The following is a 7,620-nucleotide window of genomic DNA, read 5'->3' as shown; positions in this document are numbered from 1 at the left end:
GGTCTTAGCTTGTGTTACAAGGTGGCAAAGGCTTGGTAGGTAGCCTTATATTATCCACACAGGTACACACACAGGCGTGTGTCTAGGCCGTGTGTGACACACGGTCAGTTCCATAGGCGTGTTATTCAGTCGAGTGTCCACTGCACGTAAAATTTGCTAGTCAGTATGCATAGTCGTAAACACACGAGCAGAGACACGGCCATGTGTCTCAGCCGTGTGGAGGACACAGCCTCTGGCCACGGACGCGTGCCTTGGCCGTGTACCCCTTATTGGATGCTGACGTCAGAAACAAAATATCAATGTTTTTAAACACGGGCATATCATGGCTGTGTAAGGGACACGGGCGTGTCATGGCCGTGTAAAAACCCCTGTAAGTTCGAATTTAGAATTTAATTCACACGGGCATAGGACACGGGCGTGTCCCTAGATGCTTAGGCCGTGTATGTCACACGGGCTATCAGCACGACAATGTTATAATGACCACACGGGCATGTTGCCCTTCCACACAAGCGCGTGCCCTGTCTTAAGGGTCATTTTTATTAAGTCGATTTAAGAACCTAAGTTGGTTTCGAATGGGTTCTAATGAATGTTTGAGGCCTCGTAGGCCCATATTAAGGAGATTTAACAAAGTTCAAAAAAGTTTTAAATTTGATCAAGTTTTGGTGACTCGAAAACATTTAAATGCATGTGTTTAAGTTTAGTAAAGCCTAGTATTCCGTCCCGGCATAGGGCATGGTTATGAGGTGTTATAGAGCCCACACGGGTAGACAACATGGGCTTGTGAGCCTATTTTCACTACTTTGTTGGCAAGGTTGCACGGGTCAGTTAAGACGACTATGAACCTACTGTTGGTATGATAAGCTTACCTAGACCCCCAATTGAATAAAATGACTGTATGATTGATTTATATGTATACATGTTATCGAGCACGATGATGTTTCACTGAACTAATATTGTATGTACTGTTACCATGTTATAGCATGCCATAACTGTATATTGCATTGCATTAGGTTGGGGTTGATTTTGTTCGGAGGAAGTGTACTAAAAGGCCTCGAGCCTAATTTACTGGCAGCTCAGCTGCAAATTATCTTCTAGTTCCGCACTCAGTACTTCTTAGAGTGTTAGGATGGGTGGTTGATTATATCCCCACATTGAGTGTAGGGTTGGATGGAGATGGTGTGTAGAAGCTAGCTGGGTAGGATTTTGTGATTGCATATCTATTACTGCTACTGATACGTTGATGGGCTAAGGCCCAACTGCATGACTGATCCTATACTGAGATGGGCTAAGGCCAAACTAAAACCGATACGATTACTAAAAAGGGTTTTGGCTCAAACTGTGATCATGTGCATACTGTCTATTTGTTTATATGGGGATTACACACTAAGTTACGCAAATTCACCCTTTCGGTTTAATCTGTACAGGTAATCCCCAGACCTGACGGATGGGTGCAGCAGAGGACTCAATAGTGGCCACACGACTCCTATCTAACACTGTTTCATACTTATTTATGACTTTAAATTTTATTTGGGTATTTATTGTAAAAAAATATGGCCTCTATGAATTTTTACTTTAGTTTGGGATTTCTTATTGGTTATGGTTTATAACTGCTAGAATTAGGAAAACTCGGGTTTTCAAAAGAAACAAACGTTTTACCAAAATACTCACAAATACGCAAACCGTTTTAAAAGCTTCTGCATTGAATAAACGATTTGGAAACTTTCGATTGAATAAATAACACAATTTTAGAATTAAGAAGTAATAATAAAAAGTTTCTAAATGGAAATTGTTTTAAGCAAAGTTACGGTTTTTAAACACACTACCATGTGGCAATGCCCAATCCAGCCATAGCGTCTAGGCCGGGTTTGGGGTGTTACATTTAGTGGTATCAGAGATGGTTTGTAAAACTCGCCTGTGGATGTGGGTTTTAAGACCTGATTTTTCGAGAACTGATTTCTAAATGCTTTACTGAAAATATGGTATACCGAGTCTTTGGCGCCAATCCAGTAAGTTTTCTGAAACTGTGAATTGATCTAAAATTATTTTGATAGTATATCCTGAAACTATTGTAGGTAGTATATACTAAGACTACTATAGATAGGCTGTATTGAAAACACCCCAAATAAAGTATATTGAGACTGTAGAAAAACTTATAGACATTGATTGACACTGTGATGTACGAAACATATTTTACACTTCTAATACTATTTTCATAAAAGTATATGTTAATAAAGACTGAAACTGTTAATACAGATAGAACGCAATTAGAAAAAGAGCACCAGAGGTATTCGCGGACAAGGAACAAAAGGCCGTGGTAGAGGCCGTGGGGGTGCTCGAGCTGGATCTTCGTCATCTGGCAATCAGCCTAATTTGGATACTTGTGAGACACCGGCTTCACCTATAACTGAGACTGGGTCTCATGATCGAGCGGCTGGGGACGACGCACTGTCCTAGGCCATGTTGAGGATTTTACAGAGAGTCGCTGGGCCCAATATTGCAGCTGGAGGCTGCGAGTTAGTTGTAGAATAACTCTGGTCTAACGGAGCTGAGCTTTTCATAGGTATTGCTGAAGTTGCCCCTAATGTGGTTGAGTATTGGATAGAAGCCACCGAGAGGATTATGGACGATCTGGACTGTACCCCCGAGCAGAAAATAAATGGTGCTATGTCGCTACTACATAATGAGGCATATCAATGGTGGTTCATTATTAAGGAGGCCACTCAGCTCGATCGACTGACCTGGGAGTTCTTTAAGACCACTTTCTAGGGAAAATATGTGAAGGCCAGTTATATGGATGCCCATAGAAGAGAGTTCCTAAATCTGACTCAGGGAGATAGATCAGTTGTAACGTCCCCCTACCCGAGACCGTTGCTGGAGTCAAGCAGGAGACATTACAAAACTTATCTTAGCACTTAAACAGTTTTCGTAGTAAACTATCCATCTGCGTCACGGTCGCTAAAAAAATCATATCTCGAGTTATGAAACTCGAAATCCAATTCTATAAATTTTCCCTGAAACTAGACTCATATCTCTACTTACTAATTTTTTTCTAGAATTTTTGGTCCGGCCAATTAGTACAGTTTATTAGAAGAATTCTCCCCTGTTTCAGGGTTTGGCTACTCTGACCCTTGTGCACTACGAATCAAATTTCTTCCTTTACAGAAATCCAATGACTATGCCATTTGTTTCAATTAAAAATAGACTCAATAATAAATCCATAAAAATAAAGCTTGAGTCCTAATTCTTAATACACAATTTATGGTAAATTTCTAAAGTCAGAACAGGGAATCTAGAAATTGTTCTAACCCTGTTTCACCAAAACGTAAATATCTCATAAAATACAACTCTTTTACCTATTTTGTTTCTTCCATATAAAAATAGATTCATTAAGCTTCAATTACATATTTTATTCATCATCTAATTCACTTTATACTATTTTTGGTATATTTTCAAACTTGGACTACTGTTACTGTCCAAATCTATTTTAGTATAAAATGTTGATAACTAAGTTTATAACATCTTCATTTCTTCTCTCTACAACATTTACCAACAATTCCTCTTATTACTCTTCACTAACATATCAAAACATACCATACTTAAGGTTTTGGTAACATTTACAAAACATACCAAAATATCAATTAACAACTTAGATACTTTCAAAATAACCAAAAGACATCCTAGGTACAATGCCATTTTCCAAAAAGATAGAAACTTCACCAATTTGAGTTTAGGGATCAGCTTGTATGCTGAGTCCTTATACTTTCAGATACCTAGCTGCATGCGAAACAAACAAACGTATGCTGAGAATACTCTTAGTGGTATTTCTATAAACAATAGCTTAATCAACTTTAAGACATGGTAATTCAAACACATTATTGCTATTATTCAATATCAATCAGTACTTTAATAACCTTTACTTTATTTACCCTTATTAACATAACTCGGACACTAACGGATACACGGATCCAACCCACACTCGGGATAAGCACATAGTGCTTCATCGAACAAATCCGAACTTTAACATTATAGTACACAAAGTACTTCATCGGAACAAATCCGAACTTTAACGATGAGTCGACACATAGTGTCTCATCGACTCAATGTCGAATATCCCAATACTTCCAATTCCTATGACATGTCAACTATATCCGACTAGCCCGACACTGCTAATAGGGTATTCAAAATCACATTCATTTCAATATGGTAAAAATACTTACCTCATTCACATTTTCATACAATATAAATATCAAATATAGCAATAACGATTAAGCTCGGTTTATAGAAATACAAACCACTATTTATCGAATTTAATCGATATCTTCGTTCACTTTCTCTTTTCCTTCTTTGATGACGTATCCGTTTACGTTTGCTACTAACAATCATACAATTAAAAATCATCAATATACTAATTCATAAAACACATTTTCACTTTCTATCAAACTTTTACAAAAATTTCAATTTCGTCCTTTTCCATTACTAATCTTTTTTCTTTAACTTAAGCTTCATATTCTCTTTTAATCAGCTCATTAACAATTTCTAACTCATAAAATTCATTATAAAACATAAATTTTGAGCTCTATTCAACTTAATCCCTATTTAAACCTAACTTAGAATTCTTTTAATAAATCACTCAATTTTCACTTCTAACTTCAATTCCTATCAATTTAACCCATAAAACCTCAATTTATTCAACTAAATCAATATTTAAAATTTTCTATTTTTCTTCATTTTAACCTCATACATGTAGAACTTTGAATTAGGCATCCATAAACATAAAAATCATAAGAAAATGAGCTAAAACAACTTACCAATTAAACTTTAGGGCCTTAATCCTCAAATTTCCTTTTCTATTTCTTTCTTTCTTTCCTTCTTTCTTTCTCACGTTTGCTCTCTGTAACTCTTTCTATGTTTCTTTACTCATTATTCTTTATTCATTATACTATATTATATTATTATTAACCTATAATAAATATAAAATTAACATGTGTAATAGCTATAACATAAAATATCTTATAGCTATTACATATATATACCAACTATTACACATGTTATATCATACATTCACACACATGGCACTTAGGGTCTAATTGCTAGATTAGTCCCTTTTACTAATCTTTAATCTATAATTAAACTTTTATACCGTATGGAATTTAGTCATTATTCTAAATTCAAGCTACTTAACTTAATCAAACATTAAATAACCATTCAACTATAATTCATAAATATTTCTAATAAATATTCATGAATAAATTTCACTAAATAATACTCAAGACTCAATTTCCGATACCGTAACTTTCGGTTCATTACAATTCTCTCCCTTAATAAATTTCGTCCTCGAAATTTACGAAAAGAGATGGGGTATTGAGATCTCATCGTTTCTTCGGTTCCCATGTAGCTTCTTCAACACTGTGACTTCGCCATAGCACTTTTACTAAAGGAATACGTTTATTACGTAATTCTTTTACCTCTCGTGCTAGAATCTCAACTGGTTCTTCTTCATACGATAAGTCAGGTCGAATCTCTACATTCTCGGTAGTAATAACATGTGAAGAATCTGATCGATATCTTCTTAGCATAGAAACATGGAAGACATCGTGCATTTTCTGTAGTTCAGGAGGTAAGGCCAATCGATACGCTACTGGTCCAATTCTCTCAATAACTTCATAAGGCCCAATAAAACGAGGACTTAATTTTCCTTTTTGACCAAATATTAGAATTTTCTTCCAAGGTGAAACCTTTAAAAATACTTTATCCCCGACTGAGTATTCAATATCCCGTCGTTTCAAATCTGCATACGATTTCTGTCTATCAAAAGCAGTTTTCAATCTTTCCCGAATTTTCTTAATTGTACTTTCCGTTTCTTGAACCAATTCAGGTCCAATCATCTTATTCTCATTCAGTTCTGTCCAACATACGGGTGATCGGCATCTTCGCCCATACAAAACCTCATACGGTGCCATCAGTATACTTGATTGAAACTATTATTATACACAAATTCGCTAATGACAAATAATATTCCAGTTAGACTCAAAATCAATCATACAGGCTCGAAGCATATCTTCTAAAATTTGTATTACCCGTTCAGATTGACCATCAGTCTGTGGATGAAAAGCTGTACTAAAATGAAGTCGAGTACCAAAAGATTCATGTAATTGCTTCCAAAACCTTGACGTAAACCTTGGATCTCTGTCAGAAATTATTGATTTTGGAATACTATGTAATTTAATGATTTCCTGAATATAAACCTCAGCAAGTTTCTTTAACGACCAATCGGTTCTCACAGCTAAGAAATGAGCTGACTTCGTAAGTCGATCAACTATTACCCAAATAGCATTCTTTTTACTTGTAGACATCGGTAATCCCGTCACAAAGTCCATCGTTATTCGATCCCATTTCTATTCAGGAATATTGATGGGTTGAAGTAATCCCGATGGAACTTGATGTTCTGCCTTCACTCGTTGACAAGTCAAACACTTTGCCACATATTCAGTTATATCCTTTTTCATTTCCGACCACCAATACAATTCACGCAAATCACGATACATTTTCATACCTTCAGGATGAAATGCAAATGGACTATTATGAGCTTCTCGAAGAATTAACTCTTTCAACTTAGAATTATTCGGAATGCAAAGTCGATTCTGAAATCTTAGACAACCATTTCCATCAATGCTAAAATTTTTTGTTGTATCATTCCGAATCATCTCTCTTTTCTTTAACAACTTATCATCTTCTAACTGTCTTGATCGATTCGATCAAACATTACGCTTTATTCTTAATTCACCAAAAGGCTTCCATCTTCATGATACTAAGTTGTGCAAACATTGCTCGTAATTCAATCGCGGCTTTTCTACTTAGTGCGTCGGCTACTACATTAGCCTTCCCTGGATGATAGTCTATGACACAATCATAGTCTTTTAGAAGCTCTATCCAACGCCTTTGTCTCAGATTCAATTCTTTTTGCGAAAGTAGATACTTTAAACTTTTATGATCCGTATAAACATAGCACTTTTCACCATAAAGATAGTGCCTCCAAATCTTTAAGGCAAAAATTACAGCTGCTAATTCTAAATCATGAGTTGGATAGTTGCGTTCATGCGGTTTCAGTTGCCGTGAAGCATAAGCAATGACTTTCCCATTCTGCATCAGTACACATCCCAGTCCACTCAATGAAGCATCACTGTACACTACAAAATCTCTTTCTGATTCTGGTAAAGTCAATACCGGTGTCTCTGTTAACATTCATTTCAATGCTTCAAAACTTTTCTGACATTGCTCATTCCAAACAAATGGAATATTCTTCTGTAGTAGCTTGGTCATCGGTAAGGCTATCTTTGAAAATCCGTTGACGAATCTTCGATAGTAACCAGCCAATCCAAGAAAACTTCGTACCTCTGATACATTCTTAGGAACTTTCCACTGAATAACTGCTTCAATCTTCTTTGGATCCACTCTAATTCCATCCGCTGATACGACATGACCAAGAAACACAACTTCTGATAACCAGAATTCACACTTGCTCAATTTTCCGTACAATTTCTTTTCTCGTAGTATTTGTAAAACAATTTGGAGATGTTGCTCATGATCTTTTTCTGACTTGGAATACACCAAAATATCATC

This window comes from Gossypium arboreum, chromosome 13, assembly GCF_025698485.1.
Source record: "Gossypium arboreum isolate Shixiya-1 chromosome 13, ASM2569848v2, whole genome shotgun sequence".
In the NCBI taxonomy this organism is placed as follows: Eukaryota; Viridiplantae; Streptophyta; class Magnoliopsida; order Malvales; family Malvaceae; genus Gossypium; species Gossypium arboreum.
This window is presented reverse-complemented; position numbering follows the sequence as displayed.